The sequence below is a fragment of the Hylobates moloch genome, unplaced genomic scaffold (assembly GCF_009828535.3).
Source record: "Hylobates moloch isolate HMO894 unplaced genomic scaffold, HMol_V3 SCAFFOLD_3, whole genome shotgun sequence".
In the NCBI taxonomy this organism is placed as follows: domain Eukaryota; kingdom Metazoa; phylum Chordata; class Mammalia; order Primates; family Hylobatidae; genus Hylobates; species Hylobates moloch.
Window position 1 is genome coordinate 33,602,617 of NW_026652278.1, and position 20,684 is coordinate 33,623,300.

At 43.4% G+C, this 20,684-nt stretch overlaps 1 protein-coding gene and 1 pseudogene across 7 annotated transcripts in view; both read left to right on the top strand.

Annotated features, from left to right (window-relative positions):
• ERLIN1 (ER lipid raft associated 1) overlaps positions 1–20,684 on the top strand; it is a 108,628-nt gene that overhangs the window by 62,357 nt on the left and 25,587 nt on the right. The gene's annotated exons all lie outside the window — the stretch shown is intronic.
• Positions 6,398–11,121, top strand: LOC116480589 (tropomyosin alpha-4 chain-like; annotated as a pseudogene).

The following is a 20,684-nucleotide window of genomic DNA, read 5'->3' on the forward strand; positions in this document are numbered from 1 at the left end:
TTGATCTCAGGAGTTTGAGAAAATAACAATTCTCATTATTATTATTATTGTTATGACAGCTAACATTTATGAGTAACTTTTATGTGCCAGATACTCTACTAAGGATTTTGCATGCATTATCATATTTAGTGAGCACAGCGATCCCATGAGGAAGATACTACTTTTTGTTTTCATTCTTCATATGAAGTTTTTGAGGCAATTGAAGTTAAATAGGCCGGGCTCAGTGGCTCACACCTGTAATCCCAGCACTTTGGGAGGCTGACTTGGGCGGATGGCTTGAGCCCAGGAGTTTGAGAGCAGGCTGGTCAACATGGTAAGACCCTGTCTCTACTAAAAACTGCAATAGATAAATAAATAAATAAACAGCTAGCTAGCTGAGTGTGGTGGTATGTGCCTGTAGTCTCAGCTACTTGAGAGGGAGAATCACCTGAGCCCGGGAGGTTGAGGCTGCAGTGCGCCGAGATCACACGGTAGCACTCCACCCTGGGTGACAGAGTGAGACCCTGTCAACAAACAAAAGTTAATTAACTTGCCCAAAGAAGAAAGTGTTGGAGATAAGATTTGAATGTAGTCTGCTTAGTTTGAGAGCCCATACCACTAGGCATATTGCCTCAATATACTAACACATTTATTTTTATTTTTATGTACTGTCTCCCAGATATTGTCCATATACATGCATATTTTACACAGTTGTATTTATAGTATATAGACATTTTTTCTTTTCTTTCTTTTTTTTTTAAATTAGAGACAGGGTCTCACTATGTTGCTCAGACTGGTCTTAAACTCCTGGGCTCAAGGAAAGGCTGAGATTTTAAAGACATCAGTGTTGTCCTTGTAATTTGGTTTTGAGTAATCTGGCAACTCTGTGGAGTTAGAGGGTCAAGAGAGGAAACTAGCCTGAGACAAGTGTAACTTTTTAGATTTCTGAAAATGTTAGAACCTGAAGTATAGTGGTGTAGTATGGATTGGCAGGAAGGGAAAGATGAGAATGACATTTTAGAGATGGAATTAATAAATAAGGCTTAGCAAAAGCAGATATGTAAGGTGAAGGGCAAGAAGGATGAGAAGATGCCCCTAAGATTTGGATTTGGGAGCACTAGACATTGATGGTGCATTAAGAGAAATAGGAGGTCCCAGCGCAGTGGCTCACACCTATAATCCCAACACTTTGGGAGGCTGAGGCAGGAGGATTGCTTGATCCCAGGATTTTGAGACCAGCATGGGCAACATAGTGAGACCTCATCTCTGCAAAAATTAGCCAGGTCTGGTGGCGTGTGCCTGTAGTCCCAGTTACTTGGGAGGCTGAAGCAGGAGGATCACTTGAGCCCAGAAGGTCAAGTCTGCAGTGAGCCATGATGGCACCACTGCACTCCAGCCTGAGTGACAGAGTGAGAACCTGTCTCCCAAAAAAAGTACATTTTAAAAAATTATTTACAATTTTAAAAGAAAGAAAAAAGAGAAATAGGAAATTTAGGATATATTGTTCAAAGGAAGAAATAAGCATTGGTATGAAACATCCTGGGTTCCTTTGCTCCACTGTTTCTTCTTATTCAGATGAGGGAACATTAGCTATAGTAAACTCTGAGGACGATAGAAACATAAACCCCGTATTGATTTGCTTTGAAGTTGCTTATCCTCTAATAGAGAAAAATCACGTATAGAACTGAACTAAAGCAGAAGCTATAAAGAGATTAAAGGAAAAAAAAGAAGAAAGAAAGAGAAAGAGAGAAAAAGAAAGAGAGAGAGAGAAAGAAGAAAGAAAGAAAGAAAGAAAGAAAGAAAGAAAGAAAGAAAGAAAGAAAGAAAGAAAGAAAAGAAAGAAAGAAAGAAAGAAACCAGCTAACCAACCAACCCAGGAAGTGGGTTTGTGAGATCATATACCATTTTCGACTGTTTTTTGTTGTTGTTGTTTTTAACAAAACAAGACAGAGGACCCTTCCATTCTTGGGAATTTTCTCTACCTGCCAACCATCCCCCTTGTCCAGTTCCACCTTTTCTGCCTCCTTTGACCAGAACTTGGATTTTATTTTCTTTATAACGAACGCTTCAACCCAAACCACAGATCTGCTGTTAAATTCCCAGCTCTTAATCCCTGATAAGGGGCCCTGGAAACTTGAGGGAAAGCTGAGCTCTATGATACAAAGTATTTTTTTGCTCATTGCTTCTCTCCTAGGACTGTTTTTCAGTAATAGAGAGAAGTGGAAACAAACATAATGCTTCTCCCTTATGATCCTGAGCAACTTTGGGATGGGAAGAAAAACATTGAGGAGAGGGTGCAGGAGGGAGCCCAGGGCCTGGTGGAGGAGCTCAGAAAAGCAGAGGGAGAATTCCCTTGACTGTGCCCTTGGGGGCGCAGGGACTTCTTACACACACCGCCCTGTCCACACTCCTCCCTGGGAAGTGACTATGATTACCCAAGATCTGCTCTCTCCATCACGGAGGGAGCAATGAGTAAAGGGATAGGAGGAAGATGATCTCCAAAGCTATTTGTAACCCTAACCCTGGAATCCTTTTGTCTGGATTCATTTCCCAACTTCGGCACTTACCAGATGTGTAAATTTGGACAAACTAACTTTTCTGTTTTGTCCTTTTAAAAGTTTTTAAATTTTTATTTTTTGCTTTTTTTGGACAAATTAACCTACCTACCTACCTTCCTACCTTCCTACCTTCCTTCCTTCCTTCCTTCCTTCCTTCCTTCCTTCCTTCCTTCCTTCATTCTTTCCTCCCTCCCTCCCTCCCTCCCCTCTTTCCTCTCCACCTCCCCTCCCCTTCCCTTCCCTTCCTTTCTTTGACGGAGTTTCACTCTTGTTGCCCAGGCTGGAGTGCAATGGCACAATCTCAGCTCACAGCAACCTCCACCTCCCGGGTTCAAGCGATTCTCCTGCCTCAGCCTCCCGAGTAGCTGGGATTACTGGCATGCACCATCACGCCTGGCTAATTTTGTATTTTTAGTGGAGACGGGGTTTCTCCATGTTGGTCAGGCTGGTCTCGAACTCCTGACCTCAGGTGATCCACCCATCTCGGCCTCCCAAAGTGCTGTGATTACAGGCGTGAGCCACTGCCAACCAGCCTGACAAATTCTCCTTTTTTTTTTTTTTTTTTTTTTTGAGGCGGAGTCTTGCTCTGTCACCAGGCTGGAGTGCAGTGTTGCCGTCTCAGCTCACCACAACCTCCACCTCCCAGGTTCAAGCGATTCTCCTGCCTCCCAAGTAGCTGGGACTACAGGCATGTGCCAACACGCCCAGCTAATTTTTGTTGTTTTTAGTAGAGATGGGGTTTCACCATGTTAGCCAGGCTGGTCTTGAACTCCTGACCTCAGGCAATCTGCCCACCTTGGCCTCCCAAAGTACTGGGATTACAGGCGTAAGCCACCGTGCCTGGCCCAAATTAACTTTTCTAAGATGCATTCTCTACATCTAAAAATGAGGGGCTAAAAACCAAACTTCAGAATGAAGATGAAATAATACAGTGTGTAAAATATTTACACAGTATCCAACATATCATAAATGCTCCATAATATTACTTGTTGCTATGATTACTATTATCGCATCCATATTTTCTTTTTCTCTTTTCTTTTAGAGTTAGGGTCTTGCTCTGGCACCCAGTCTGGAATGCAGTGGTATGATTACAGCTCACTTTAGCCTCGAACTCCTGGGCTCAAGTGATCCTCCCACCTGAGCCTCCGAAGAAGCTGGGACTACAGGCACGCACAACTACATCTGGCTAATTTTTTTGTAGAGATGGGGTCTGACTGTGTTGCCCAGGCTGGTCTCAAATTCCTGGCCGCAACTGATCCTTTTACCTCAACCTCCCAGAGTGCTGGGATTATAGGCGTGAGCCACTGTGCCAGGCCATAGCCACTTTAGCCACAATGCCTTGTCAGATAGCATGTCATAGATCAATACATTATAAAAAGTTGATTATATTTTCACATAGAAACAATTTTGTTGTTTGAAATTGGCCCTGGATAAAGAACTCTAACGCAAATACATTATACATTAATCGTGGGTGTTGTTAAATGTATTGAACAACAACTATAGCACAGTCACTGGTCCTTAGAATACAATTGAGCATTAAATGCCAGCTGGACAGAAGAAAAACATGTCAATGTATAAACACATATAACAACTCAGAATCTGAAAATTATACTTTGAGCTCTGGAAATTAGCATTATTTATATAAAGTTCCCCCAAATATACATAAATGAAAGAAAACTACCACTCAACTATATCATATGTATGCAAATTGTAGCAAACATTTAATTCATAATAACCTGTTTAACCTTAAGCTCCCGGAGGGCTGGTTCCTTTAGAAACTCTGTCTAAGGCAGAAATGTTGCCAGGATTTTGCAGTTACTTCTCACAGATTTCCTTGGAATCGGTTAAGGCATTTAAAATCATTCTACTTACTGAGGAGGTACATGAAAATGTCCTATTTATTCTGACGGACTCTCAGAAGACTAGATGTGTATCTGGGAAGGAGAAAAAAAAATAATAGCCAGGTTGTTTATTTAATCCTTCAAAATTTTTATTTAGCTCCATTGTGTATCAGACTTGCTTGGTAAAGGGAATAAAATGATGAGTCAGATAATACCCTACAAATTATCTCCCGATACTGGCAATGAAAAAAAAATTTTTTTAAATGGTAATACTGGCCAGGTGCAGTGGTGCATGCTTGTAATCCTAGCACTTTGGGAGGCTGAGGTGGGCAGATTGCTTGAGTCCAGGAAGTTCGAGACCACCCTGGGCAACATGGCGAAACCCCATCTCTACAAAAAATACAAAAAAAATTATCTGGGCATGGTGGAGCATGCCTGTAGTCCCAGCTACACAGGAGGCTAAGGTAAGAGGATTGCTTGAGCCCAGGAGGTTGAGGCCGCAGTGAGCCATGACAGCACCACTGCACTCCAGCCTGGGCAACAGAGCAAGACTCTGTCTCAAAAAATAAATAGTAATAATAATAATAATACCTTGCAATTGTCTTTCATAGCACTTGTGACTGTTTAATGAAATATTATTTAATTTACTTCTATATTCCCCACTACACTATATACTCCCAGAGGCCTGGGACAGTGTCAATTTCCCACAGTGTGTATTATTAACAACTAGTACATGCGTGGAATATTGCAGGTGCACAATAAAAGAAATTTAAATAAATTTACTTATTAATTAATAATGATATGGTTCACCAGAATGTTAAGCTAATAAAAGAGAAGATTAATAATAATACAGTCCTTGCCTTCATGGAGCTTATAGTCTAATGCAAAGATCACTGAAACAAGCGATAACAATGAAATGCTAAGAGAGGGAGTACAAGCTGCTATGGGAGGATGTGGCAGGAACTAATGTGAGCCAGGGAGGGACTTCTAATTCAAGGCCCACTGGGTACATCCCTCCATGGGCAGTGATTGAGCTAAGAACTGAAAAGTGAGTAGGGATCAGTGGTGTGAAGATGGCAGAGAAAAATATACCAAGGAGGGGAACCAGATGTGCAAAGGCCCTGAGGCAGAAGAAAGCTAGGAATTAGAGGGGGAGAAAGAAAGCTGGCGTGACCAAGGCCAGAGCAGCAGGAGGTCAGCAGCCAGACCTCTGCCAAAGACCTGCGAGGCCATAGTAATGTTTCCTCTGTATCCCAATAGCAATGGAAATTATTTCCAGGGTCTAAGCCTTGTGTAGAGAATGATCATATTCGTGATGTGGAGGACAGATTGGAGCTGTCAACCGTGGATTCAGAGAGAGCAGCTAGGAGTCGATTTAGAGCAGATTTCCTAGTTGCAGAGCCTAAAACAGGCATGTGTATGAGTGATTTATCAAGGCAATGCAATCAGGAGAAACTTGTATGTATGCGGATGAGAGAAACAGGACAGGAAGGGGGAAAAGTTAGACATAGATGTGGTTTCGTGTCAAGTCTATCTTCCACCTGATGCGTCGTTTTCTCTTGGCTGCTTTGTAGAACATCATGCAAAGGGCCATTCATTGTGGTTTTGCTTTTATAGATCAGAATTATGTCTAATGATGCTGATAAGCAGAGAGGCCTTTAAAAACTCAAAGTCTTTCGTTTCAGTTTAAAAATGGAGAGGAGCTTCTGAACCCCAAATTTTATATATGAGATGCTTGCCCAAGAGTGAGCCCTAATGGAATGGAGGACACATGGATTCCATGCTGGCTTCTCATCCCCGGCCTGCCAGTACTTGACTGTGTGACCTCAAGCAAGTTATTTCATCTTGCAGACTTCTATCTTCCCACTTTGAAAATGGACCAAACTCCCCAAAGGGGACTCTTAGCTCTGATATAATTTTGAATTGAAATTCAAAAGTGAAATTGTAGTCACTAGATTATATCAAGCACATTCTCAGAGATCCGGCTGTAGGAAGCCAGTGTCTGTATTGCTCAACAAAATGGTGTTTGCCATTTCCACAAAACATGCAGGAGAGTGGGTGAAGCTGACAAGGAAGATGGCCCCACTAGAGTGAGGATTAAACACTTCCCCTCAACAGCTGCATATTGCCAGGTAATGTGGAATAAGTCAGAATCCCCGCTACCCAGATCCTCTCCTCGCCTCTATAGGAGAACAAACCAATTAAGCCAGGAGGCTGAGGACACACCTGACCCAGCCTTCATTTTTCCTGCAACAAAGTCCTTGGTATTTGCAGCAAAATAGAGAACAGGAATTCCATCAGGAGCAGAGCAATGGGTTGCTTAACAACATGTCTTTGACCTTGGGAGCCTTTTATTTTATTCTGAGAGGGGGTCTGGCGTGATCATGGTTTACCACAGCCTTGACCTCCCTGGGCTCAAGTGATCTTCCCACCTCAGTCTCCCTGGTAGCTGGGACTACAGATGTGTGCCACCATGCCCAGCTAATATTTTGTGTGTTTTTTTGTAGATATGGGGGTCTCCCTGTGTTGCCCAGGCTGGTCTCAAACTCCTGGGCTCAAGTGGTCCGTCCGCCTCGGCCTCCTGGGAGCCTTTTCTAGGCCACTTTCTGTCACACATTGCGAGCACTTCCAGAGCATTTCCAGGTCACATTCATGATTCACGTCTCTGCAGACAAAGTTCATGAAGAAATTGATCATGTGATTGGATGCAATCAAAGTTGCTCCATGAAGGACAAGACAAAGCTGGGGCAGCCTGCATGAGATACAAGGATAAATCACTCTCTTTCCTTCTACTCTGCCCCATGCTGTGGCCCAGGGCCTATTCAGACAGTGCACCATCCCTAAGGTGAGATGAGTCTGGGAAATCTGACTGAGATAGAAAGGGTGCTGGGGTCCGTTGCTGGGGCCTCTGAGAAGTTTCTCAGTTCTGTTGCTGCAAGAGAGGCAGTTGAGAGTTACAGAAAGAACATAAGGCCAGAGTGACGTGCCTGGGTTTGAAATCTGTCGCAGTCATGCAGTGCACTTTCAGGCCATTCTGTCACCTCTGGGGCCATGTCTCTGTCTTCCTAGAATGGAGGAGGCTGACTTGGGGCTTCCAAGGCCCCTTCCCACTCTCATCTCAAATGTATGAAGGGAGCCCTGATTTCCATTCATAAGAATCTCATAGGAATGCAAATCTGATTTTTCATGGTGGATTAAAAAGGGGGGCAAGAGATGGAAATGGTACCTGCAGCTCTAGGGGAATCAAGGCAACTCTCACCTCCTTTAATCTTAATACTCTCTCAGGATCACTTGTACTCCGACATTTGGGATATTGCTGCCTCTGACAGTTAACATTTGTAAAGCACATAGAATTTACCAAAATGTTTACATGTACACTGGGGACGTAGTCAGTCTTATATAGTGATTAAGGGTTTGGGCTTTACATTTAAACAGTTCCAAAGCATAGAGGAGGAAGAAAAGATGCCAAACCTGACCAAAATACTGCAAACAGAAACAGCTGCCAATCTCACTTACAAATATCAATGCAAAAGTCTATTGATGCATAGGTCTTGCATCATATTAAAAATACTACACCACTGGCTGGGCACGGTGGCTCACACCTGTAATCCCAGCACTTTGGGAGGCCGAGGCAGGCGGATCACCTCAGGTCAGGCATTTGAGACCAGCCTGGCCAACATGGTGAAACCCTGTCTCCACTAAAAATGCAAAAAAAAAAAAAAAAAAAAAACTTAGCCGGGCTTGGTGGCCCGCACCTGTAGTCCCAGCTACTCAGGAGACTGAGGTAGGAGGATCGCTTGAGCCCAGGAGGTGAAGATTGCAGTGAGCCGAGATCGCATCACTGCACTCCAGCCTGGGCGACAGAGTGAAACCCTGTGTCATAAATAAATAAATAAATAAATAAATAAATAAATAACAAGGCTATTTACCATTACCGTATTGTTCAATTGGAATTAGAAAAAAGTAACAAGAAATAAAACATTTAACAGATGGAAGCAATAACTTTAGTTGCTATCATCGTACCTGAAAAACCCAAGAAAATTGACTCCTACAGTCAGTAGGAACAAATCCCCAAATCAACAGATATCGTGCAAGGGCAGGTGACCTCATCGCCCCAACGGCAGCCGGGCCGGGGCTGGGGGTAGCGGGGGGTGCGGGGCAGCCCCGGTGCAGGCAAAGGGTCAGAGGCCGGGGCGCGGCCATGCAGCTGTCGTCCGAACCCGGCCAGGTCCGGGGCGCCCCCCGCAGGCAGTGAAACGCAAGATTCAGGCCCTGCTGCAACAGACGGACAAGGCGAAGACGGGGCGCAGGGCCTGCAGCGGCAGCTGGACGGGGGGCGCGATCGAGCGGCGCGAGAAAGCTGAAGGCGATGTGGCTGTCCTCAACCGACGCATCCAGCTCCTTAAGGAGGAGTTGGACGGGGCTCAGGAACGACTGGTCACGGCCCTGCAGAAGCTAGAGGAGGCGGAAAAGGTTGCAGATGAGCGTGAGAGAATGAAGGCGTTAGAAAACCGGTCCATGAGGATGAGAAGATGGAGATTCAGGAGATGCAGCTCAAAGCGGCCAAGCACACTGCGGCCAGAGGCTGACCGCAAATACGAGGAGGCAGCTCGGAAGCTGGCCATCCTGGAGGGCGAACTGGCCGGGGCAGAGGAGCGTGCGGAGGTGTCTGAACTAAAATGTGGTGACCTGGCAGAAGAACTCAAGAATGTCACTAACGATCTGAAACCGCCGGAGGCTGCATCTGAAAAGTATTCTGAAAAGGACAAATATGAAGAAAAAATTAAACTTCTGTCTGACAAACCGAAGGAGGTTGAGATCCGTGCTGAATTGGCAGAGATAATGGTTGCAAAACTGGAAAAAGACAACTGATGACCTGGAAATTTGCCCAGGCCAAAGAAGAGAGCGTGGGCTTATATCAGACACTGGATCAGGCACTAAATGAACTTGACTGTATATAACCAAAACGGAAGAGCCTTGTTCCAGCAGAAACTCCGGAGCTCTGAGTGTCTTTCTCTTGTAAGAAGTTTCTTTTGTTATTGCCATCTTTGCTTTGCTGGAAATGTCAAGCAAATTATGAATACATGACCACATATTTTGTATCAGAAGCTTGAGCACCAGTTAAATCTCATTTCTTCCTTTTTTTCAAATGGCACCAGCTTTTTCAGCTGTATTTTTTTCCTTTGCGTTGCATTTATTCCTAAGGTAGGCAGGGTATTTCCTAGTAAGTATGGTCTCTTAAGACAGAGGGCAGCCAGGCATGGTGGCTCATGCCTGTATACCCAGCACTTTGGGGGACCAAGGCGGGTGGATCACTTGAGGTCAGGAGTTCGAGACCAGCCTGGCCAACATGGTGAAACCCTGTCTTTACTAAAAATACAATAATTAGCCAGGCATGGTGGCACACGCCTGTAATCCCAGCTACTCAGGAGGCTGTGGCACACGCCTGTAATCCCAGCTACTCAGGAGGCTGAAGCAGGAGAATTGCTTGAACCCGGGAGGCGGAGGTTGCAGTGAGCTGAGATTGTGCGACTGCACTGCAGCCTGGGCGACAAAAGAACAGGCAACGCCGCACTTTGAAGAACACAGACTCCAATATCTAGTAATGGATCTATTTAAAATGCTGAAGAACATAACCATTTGTGTCAACCATTGGTCAGACGACAGGAGAGACCAGGGACTATCACCTGGGTGGGGATTTTCCATCCAGAGGCAAAAAAAAAAAAAAAAAAAAGGTGGGTGGGGGTTTGCTGTTGTGGGAAGTCACAAACCACAGATAGATTAACCTAAGCATCCTGGCTCTTCTCCACACTCCACCATGCAGAACAAACATCCTCTCAAGCAGTCAGCATGAGAATGCTTCATAATTACCCACATATTTTCTGGATAGGTGTTTGAAGTGATGTTCTTCTGCATATTTCTTTCATTCTAAAGTTGTTCTCTGGCCAGGCACAGTGGCTCATGCCTGTAATCCCAACAGTTTGGGAGGCCAAGGCAGGCAGATCACCTGAGGTCTTTGAGACCAGCCTGGCCAAAATGGCAAAACCCCACCTCCACTAAAAATACAAACACTGGGCGTGGTGACACGTGCCTGTAGTCCCAGCTACTAGGGAGGCTAAGGTGGGAGAATTGCTTGAATCTGGGAGGTAGAGGTTGCAGTGAGCTGAGATGGCACCACTGTACTCCAGCCTGGGCGACAGAGTGAGACTCCATCACAGGAAAAAATAAAATCAAAATAAAGTTGTTCTCTGAGGAGCAAGTGTCTCATTCCAATAGTGACCCATCCACTCAGCAGGAATATGGTGACGCTCAGTCCAATTCAGGTCAGCCATATCCAAAAGACTACAAGGCATTAATAAATTGAGCAAAAGAGCTTTGTTCTATTAGCAGAAAGGGGCTCTCTGGCCCAACTTCATTTCCATACTTCAGGGAATAGCAAATTGAAGTTTTACTTATGTAGAACTTGAATTCCTTCTTTAGGACCAAGTTAATAAAAGACCAAGAAACTCCCGATTAAACTGGATAATGGAGGATTTTGTAGACGGGGCTGCACATTTTGGCTTCGTTTTACTTTGTTTTCTCAGTTAACATCTCAGAGCCGAAACATTTCACATTCCCCAGCAGCATGTGGGGGCCAACTCAAGTTTTCAGTTCTGACTAAAAATCACCCTGCTTCTGGCTTATCTGAATCCCCTATCCACCCCACCCCACCACCCTACTCCTATTTATTCAACATCATACTCCCCAGGAAATACACTAGCAAATTGTACTATTGAATAAAATCCATACTTTTCTTAAGATTCTTACAACTGTATCATATGTATCACTTTTTCTACATTTTGGTCAAATAAATTTTTACATAAACTAAAAAAAAAAGATAGTGCAAGGGAAACAACGTTAAAATTTGAGTAAAAGTAATTCAAGGTGTTTTCAAGCATAAAAATATACTAACAAAATAAAATATGTTAAAATAAAAGTTGTAAAAGAACATGTTTTTATTTGTCATAATTCGTTGGCAGGATGTTAAAAAAAAACCCATATTCTTGCCAATAGTGTAAATTGATATAACCTCTAGGGAAGGCAATGTGGCAATATCTATCAAAATTCAAAACGCATACAACGTGAAGAGCAGTTTCACTACTAGTGTTACTGGCCATGGATTCTTGGGCTCTCAATGCAATAGAAATTGACACGAGGTTGAAAGAGTTTTCCCAAACAAGGCCTCATTGGAACTTATGCCCAGACATAAGGAAAGCAGCATGAGTGAGAGAATTCCCTGAACGACTTCCGGAAAAGAGCCGTAGGGCTTTTTTATTAGGCAAAGTGCAGGAACTGACATCAGTGGTAGGGTATGGAGGCTGGGCTGGGCAAGGCATGTGAGGGGTAGGAGTCACAAATCAGCGTGATTTGGTTGCTATGTTTATCTTGAGTAAAGGGCCACCTGGTGGTCTGGTCGGAGGCAACAAGGCTGTAAATCAATCGTTCAGCATTCCTTTCTGAGGGCAACCTTGGTTATTTCCTAAGCCCACTTCCTGGAATTCTTTAAGGAAAAACACAGGGGATTGGCCGGGCGCGGTGGCTCACGCCTGTAATCCCAGCACTTTGGGAGGCCAAGGCAGGTGGATCACCTGAGGCCGGGAGTTAGAGACCAGCCTGACCAACATGGAGAAACCCCGTCTCTACTAAAAATAAAACATTAGCTGGGTGTGGTGGCACATGCCTGTAGTCCCAGCTACTGGGGAAGCTGAGGCAGGAGAATCGCTTGAACCTGGGAGGCAGAGGTTGTGGTGAGCCGAGATCGCACCATCGCACTCCAGCCTGGGCAACAAGAGCGAAACTCCGTCTCAACAAAACAAAACAAAACCCAAAAAACATGATGGCATCAGTGAGGTAGTGGAGTAGGGTTTTGTGATCAGTGGGGATGCATGAAAGAATGCTCTAGTGTGGTGGGCTGAAGCCAAAAGAAGCCAAGCCCTGTTCCTACTCTCTCACTAGGAGTTTAGGAGTTTATCCTTCATGTATGTTTTCCCCAAAGAATATTTATTTATTACAGCAATATTTTTGATATTTGATTTTTTTTTTTTTTTTGAGACGGAGTTTCGCTCTTTCACCCAGGCTGGAGTGCAATGGTGCGATCTCAGCTCACTGCAACTTCCGCCTCCCGGGTTCAAGCAATTCTCGTGCCTCAGCTTCCTGAGTAGCTGGGATTATAGGCGTGCGCCACCATGCCTAGCTAATTTTTGTATTTTTAGTAGAGATGGGATTTCACCATATTGGCCAGGCTGGTCTTGAACTCCTGACCTCAGGTGATCTACCCACCTCAGCCTCCCAAAGTACTGGGATTACAGGCATGAGCCACCACGTCCGGCCTAACATTTTTGATGTTTGAAGACTGGACTATCCCTGAATGTCTATTTAAAAAGGACTGCAAAAATCCTGATATTTCTATAACATGAAATACTAAGCAAGCTACAGAACACTATAGGATGCTACCAGTTATGTGAAAACAATGGCAGCTGTATATGTGTGTGTGTGTGTGTGTGTGTGTGTGTGTGTGTGTGTGTGTGTTTTTAAATTCATAAGATATCTCCCATGATATAAACTGGCAACTGTGATTACATCAAGAAGGAAACCAGGTGTCAAGTATACTGTATAGGAAAGGGTGAAAGACTTATTTTCTTGTTTTTGGGTTGGTTTTTTTTTGAGACTGAATTTCTCTCTTGTTGCCCAGGCTGGAGTGCAGTGGCAGGATCTCGGCTCACTGCAACCTCCGCCTCCCAGGTTCAAGCAATTCTCTGCCTCAGCCTCCTGAGTAGCTGGGATTACAGGTGCCTGCCACCACGGCCGGCTAATTCTTGTATTTTTAGTAGAGATGGAGTTTCACCATATTGGCCAGGCTGGTCTGGAACTCCTGACCTCAGATGATTTGCTGGCCTTGGCCTCCCAAAATGCTGGGATTACAGGCGTGAGCCACAGCACCCAGCTAGAAGACTTAGTTTCACTTTTTACCCTTGTGTATGTATTTTGGTATTGTATACCATGTGCAGGTATTACCAACTCTAATAATTGTACAGATAATGTTTAAGGAAATACAAAATGAAGTTAAAATGGAAAAAGGAACCTTTCACTTAAACAGGAGTGCTTTATAATCTGATAGAACTTGGTTTGAATTCTAACTATGCCATGTGACAAAAGCATAATTTCAAGCAAGGTATTTTCTCCTTTCTGAGCCTTGGTTTTTCTTATTTATATAATGTGAAGAACAACAAAAGCAGCTACTGGATATAGTTTATGTGAGAATGAAATGAGATTTATAAACAACTAGGCAGTGTGATATGGTTTGGCTTTACGTCCCCACCCAAATCTCACCTTGAATTGTAATCCCCAGAATCCCCACTTGTCAAGGGCGAGACCAGGTGGAGGTAATTTGATCATGGGGGTGGTTTCTCCCATGCTGTTCTCGTGATAGTGAGTGAGTCTCATGAGAGCTGATGGTTTTATAAGCACCTGGAATTTCCCCTGCTTGCCCTCACTCTCCTGCTGCCCTGTGAAGGAGGTGTCTGCTTCTCTTTTGCCTTCCGCTATGATTGTAAGTTTTCTGAGGCCTCCCCAGCAATACAGAACTGTGAGTCAATTTAACCTTTTTCCTTTATAAATTACCCAGTCTTGGGTATTTCTTCATAGCAGTGTGAGAACAGGCTAATACACAGTGTCAGGCAAATGTAAAGCATCCAATATTATTTGGTTATTTAAGCCTCACAAAGATTGTATGAGGCAAGGAGGAAAGCTGGCTGCTGTTGTCATAATCATCGTGGTTGTTACCCTACCCCAGTTTACAAGTGAGGAAAGTAGAGTTTGATTCAATAGCATCAAGGTTCCAGATCTCATTTTCTTTCATTCACATCTGAATCCAAAAACAAACAAACAAAAGTCAGCTCTTATGATTTAAGGCAGCAATTCCAGTAAAGCTCCTTTCTGGACAGTATGGTTGCAAACTCCAGTTTTTCACATTGACCATAATAATACTCTCCCTGCAGAGAACCATGTGATTACTAGATAAAAGTTATTGTATGACAGTGTGTGTAAAATAGCCATAAATTGAGACCATCACTCACAGGCAAGCTTAAGAATGCTCAGTCCTATTAAATCCACTATAATTAAGAGTGTTGGCTAGGCGCAATGGCTCATGCCTGCCAACACTTAGGCTGAGGTGGACGGATCGCTTGAGCACAGGAGTTCAAGACCAGCCTGGGCAAAATGATGAAACCTTGTCTCTACAAAACATACAAAGATTAGCTGGGTGTGGTGGCACTTGCCTGTACTTGGGGGGCTAAGGTGGGAGGATCGCTTGAGCCTGGGAGGTTGAGGCCACAGTGAGCCAGACTGTACTCCAGCCTGGGCGACAGAGTGAGATCTTGTCTCCAAAAAAAAAAAAAAAAAAAAAAAGTGTTAGGCCAGGTGTGGTGGCTCGCACCTGTAATTCCAACACTTTGAGAGGCCAAGGTGGGAAGATGGCTTAAGCCCAGGAGTTCAAGACTAGTTCTGGCAACATAGCAAGACCCTGTCTGTACAGAAAATAAAATAATTGGCCAGGCATGGTGGCACACACCTGTATTCCTAGCTACTCAGGAGGCTGAGATAGGAGGATCACTTGAGCCTGGAAGATTGAGGCTGCAATTAGCTGTGATCATGCCACTGCACTCCAGTCTGGGTGACAGAGCATAACCTGTCTTTTTTTTTTTTTTTTTTTGAGACAGAGTCTCGCTCTGTCGCCCAGGCTGGAGTGCAGTGGCGCAACCTCGGCTCACTGCAAGCTCCGCCTCCCGGGTTCACGCCATTCTCCTGCCTCAGCCTCTCCGAGTAGCTGGGACTACAGGCGCCCACCACCACGCCCGGCTAATTTTTTTGTATTTTTAGTAGAGACGGGGTTTCACTGTGGTCTCGATCTCCTGACCTTGTGATCCGCCCACCTCGGCCTCCCAAAGTGCTGGGATTACAAGCGTGAGCCACCACGCCCGGCCTCTTTTTTTTTTTTTTTTTTTTAAGTATTTTTGACTTGTTTATGAACCAAAAATAAACAATAAGCATAATAAAGTGCTCCTGTGCTCTCCATTTCTTGGTTCCAAGACTACTGTGTTGCCATTATTGTCTCTGGTCTTGTTCAGTTACAAGCAGCTTCCCAAAATGTCTTGGGTCAAACTTAGGACACTTTCTGGATAAAAATGGCTGCTTCAACAAAACAGATTACTTCATGCTGTTTTCCCTTGGTAAATACAAATAAACCCATGCAGACCAACACCTGCACATTTTGGGCAATTTTTTAGCTTCACTTAGTTTTTGGCATAATTAAGTAATCCACTGAGAATAGCAAAGGCAATCAAACTGTTCTAAACTCCCAAATCTAGATGGAGCCATTTAAGTCTGTACACTAATAGAATCAGGCAGTCATCCAAAGACTGATTTGTCATTTGGTAATTGAATATAATGACAGTTTTTAAAGAAACCAAAGCAAGTCAATCCAATTTAGATGTCACACATTACCAAATGACAAAGGGACATGCTTTTGCGAACTTTTCTTTTTTGATCTCCCCTTTGTAATACTGAGTTCTCCAAAACAAAATGTACAGGTTTCTTTCTTTGTTTTAAATGTTAACTGTTGTTAATTTTCTGTTTCTTGGAGCCAGAGGCCATCAAAGACTCTTGGCCACTGCATCTTCCTTCTTCCCCTCTGAAATTCAGAGCCTCACATGTCCCCGCCTTTATACAAGAGCTGCCTGGCTCCAGTCACGATTTCCCAGAAGGTGGCAAAGATGATTTAAGATTGGCCAACACACATTTTTTTTCTCCCCTGTTATCTTATGCGTTCATTTGATTAGTATTTTCAAAAATAACATTTAACATGTTTTGTTTCTTTGAGACAGGCTCTTGCTCTGTTGCCCAGGCTGGAGTGCAGTGGTGCAATCACAGCTTACTGTAACCTTAAACTCCTGGGCTCAAGGGATCCTCCCAGCTTAGCCTCCTGAGTAGCTAGGACTACCGATGTGGGCCACCATGCCCGGCTAAGTTTTTTTTTTTGTTTTTTTGCTTTTTTTTTTTTTTTAGACATGGGCTCTTGCTGTGTTGCCTAGGCTAGTCTCAAGCTCCTGGCCTCAAGCAATCTTCTCACCTCGGCCTCCCAAAGCACTAGGATTACAGATGTCAGCCACTGCACCTAGCCAATATGTTTTGTTTCTAATTACAATAATAAATATTCAATATAAAAAATGGAAAATGCAGAAAAGCAACAGGAGAAAGAAGTTACCTGCAATTTTGCCTTACCGATAATCACTTAATATTTTACTGTATATGCATCACAAGATTTCTATGTGTGTTACAGTAAGTAGGTAGACACGAGCAGGGCAAGAGAGCCGCCCTCCCCCACCTGGAATGTCAGGCGACCATCAGGTGATGGTTAGGCAGTTGTTAACTCTCTCTCCAAAATGATAATTGGTGGCAGCCAGCACCAGGGAAAGGCAATCTCCCAAGAGAAAACACCTGAAGCTAGTGAAGAGCTCAGAAATTGGGTGAGTGGGCTCAAGCATGCGCACTAAGAAGCAAAATGGCTGCTTTTAACTGGCACATGACCACCTCCTGGGAACACTCGACTGGTGAGAGACCAGCACCTCAAGTGAGTATGCGCACAGCTTCAGCAAACACACTGCACATGTGGCCCCTCGCAAGCGCTAGCAGGCGACTGCACACATGCAGACAGCCCACCCCAAGGGAAGAATATGGGAAGAAAGGAGGCAATTCCCAGAAGCATGTCAATGTATAAAACCCCAAGCCGAAAGTCAAGCCACGCACTTGAATCTCTCAAGTCGCCCGCTTGGCCCTCTTTGTCCGTGCTCTAAAAACTTTTTAATAAACTTTCACTCCTGCTCTAAACTTGCCTCGGTCTCTTACTCTGCCTTATACTCCTCCTCTGTTGAATTCTTTCTTCTGAAGAGGTAAGGATTGAGGTTGCTGCATACCTGTATGAATTTGTCACTGCTAACAGGTATATATAATCTATATTTTTATTTTTACTTATCTAATTATTTTTTAGAGACAGGGTCTCACTCTGTCACCCAGAGTGCCATGATATGATCATGGCTCACTGAGTTCTGAATTCCTGGGCTCAAGTGATTCCCACACCTTAGCCTCCCGAGTAGCTGGAACTACAGGTGTGTGCCACCATACCTGGCTAATTTTTTTTTTTTTTTTTTTGTAGAGACAGGGTCTTGCTATGTTGCCTACGCTGGTTTTGAACTCCTGGGCTCAAGCAAACTTCCCATGTTGGCCTCCCAATGTAATAGGAATACAAGTGTGAGCCACCATGCCCAGCTCTTGTAGTGTATATTTTAAAAATAAAATTTGGTACATTCTGTACAATCTATTTGATAATCTGCTTTCAGTTAGTATATTGGAGTCTATGCTATTAATCCATATAGACATTTTTAGGTTGTATGTTAGAGGCACAATGATTTACAATCTATTATAGATAGATGTGTAGGTTTCATCTAATTCATCAATATTGTAAATAATTATGCAAGTGATATCCTCATAGGTAAATCTCTATTTCTTACAAATTGTCAAAAGGAGAATCACTGAATTGAAGAGTGAAAATTTCTTTTTTTTTTTTAATATACTTTAGGTTTTAGGGTACATGTGCACAATGTGCAGGTTTGTTACATATGTATCCATGTGCCATGTTGGTTTGCTGCACCCATTAACTCGTCATTTAGCATTAGGTATATCTCCTAATGCTGTCCCTCCGCCCCCCCCCCACCCCACAACAGTCCCCGGAGTGTGATGTTCCCCTTCCTGTGTCCATGAGTTCTCATTGTTCAATTCCCACCTATGAGTGAGAACATGCGGTGTTTGGTTTTTTGTCCTTGAGATAGTTTACTGAGAATGATGTTTTCCAGTTTCATCCATGTCCCTACAAAGGACATGAACTCATCATTTTTTATGGCTGCATAGTATTCCATGGTGTATATGTGCCACATTTTCTTAATCCAGTCTATCATTGTTGGACATTTGGGTTGGTTCCAAGTCTTTGCTATTGTGAATAGTGCCACAGTAAACATACGTGTGCATGTGTCTTTATAGCAGCATGATTTATAGTCCTTTGGGTATATACCCAGTAATGGGATGGCTGGGTCAAATGGTATTTCTAGTTCTAGATCCCTGAGGAATCGCCACAGTGACTTCCACAATGGTTGAACTAGTTTACAGTCCCACCAACAGTGTAAAAGTGTTCCTATTTCTCCACATCCTCTCCAGAGTGAAAATTTCTTTAGAGTGTTTTGATGTGTATTGACAAATACTCCTCTAGAAAAACTATACTGATTTATGTCCTCCAGCAGTTTATGAGAGTTCCTTTCTGATTAGTGTTTTCAATGGCTTTTAGGGGCATATTGCATTTTAACATGAAGAGAACTAATGGAAGCGTTCCTTCCTTCCAGGAAAGCGAGCCTGTGTTGGAGAGAGCCTGGCCCACATAGAGCTGTTCCTATTTTTATTTTTTTTAAATAAATTATGTGCTTTTTGTTGTTGAGACAGGGTCTCCCTCTGTCACTCAGGCTGGAGTGCAGTGGCACAGTCATGGCCCACTGCAGCCTCCACCTCCCTGACTCAATTGATCCTCCCACTTCAGCCTCCCAAGTAGCTGGAACTATAGACGTGTGCCACCATGCCCCAGCTAATTTTCTTAATTTTTTTTTTTTGTTGAGATGCGGTTTCACTATGTTTCCAAAGCTGATATTGAACTTTTGGGTTCAATCCCACCTCAGCCTCCCAAAGTGCTAGGATTACAGGCATGAGCCATCCCTCCCGTCTCCTTTAAATCTTGAATTATTGAATAGCAGTAAGAGCCTAAGCCTTAGGTCAATGTGGAAGCAACATGTAACCTCCAACTCTCCTCCAGGCCCTGGTCTACACAGAGCTGTCTGGAGATCTGCCCTTGCTCCTGAACCCTTGATTTTCTTAGAATTCCAATCCCCTAAATCCAGTCATTTGGCTCACTAGGAAACAGGCCAGCATGCCAGTAGGGAGTGCCTCCACCCCTGGAGATTATGATTCTTTAGAAAATTTCCAAAACATACCTAGTACCAATAAATGACCTGCCTGGTTCCCTGATCTTTCCTTTGCCACGTAGAGGCTTCTGGATAATTTTGGTCCTCACTTCACTATTGGGAATCTTCTGTAGCATCCACTCCAAACTAAGAAGATTCACACTATGAACCTAAAATTCATATGAAAATGCAAGGGACCAAGAGTAGCAAAAACAATCTTGAAAGAAGAACAAAATATAAAACTACAGTCATTAAAACTGTGTGTTCCCCGCTAGTCTAGTGACTAGGGAAAAAAACCCAAACAACTGTGTGATACTGGCATAAGGACAGACATATAGACTGAGTGTCCACAAATGAACCCCCACATTTATGATGAAGTGATTTTCAACAAGGGTCTCAAGACAACTTTATGGAGAACAGTCCTTTCCACAAAGATGCTGGGAAAATGGTGTATCCACATGGCAGAAGAATAAAGTTGGACCTCTTCCGTAAACCAAGTACAAAAATTAACTCCAAATGAATCATAGACCTAAATGTAAGCATTAAAACTATAACTCTCAGAAGATGTGTTAGTCTATTCTCATGCTGTGAATAAAGACATACCTAAGACTGGGTAATTTATAAAGGAAAGAGGTTTAAGTGACTCACAGTTCCACATGTGAGTCAATTAAAGGCCTGGGGAGGCCTCACAATCATGGTAGAAGGAAAAGGAGAAGCAAAGGCATGTCTTACATGGCAGCAGGCAAGAGAACGTGTGCAGGCAAACTCCCCTTTAGAAAACCGTCAGATGCCATGAGACTTATCCATTATCATGAGAACAGCACAGGAAAAACTCGCCCTCATGATTCAATTACCTCCCACTGGATCCCTCCCACAACATGTAGGAATTATGGGAGCTACAATTGAAGATGAGATTTGAGTGGGAACACAGCCAAACCATATCAGAAGAAAACATAAGAGTAAATCTTCATGACCTTGAGTTAGGCAATAGTTTCTTAAAATAACATCAAAAGTAGAAATGACAAAAGAAAACATAAACTGGAGTTTATTAAAATTAAAAAACTAAGTGAAAAGACAACCCATAGGATGGGGGAAATATTTGCAAATCATATATCTGATAAGAAACTTATATCCAGAATGTATAAAGAACTCATAACTCAACAATAAAAAGATTAATAATCCAATTTTAAAATGGGCAAAGGATTTGAATA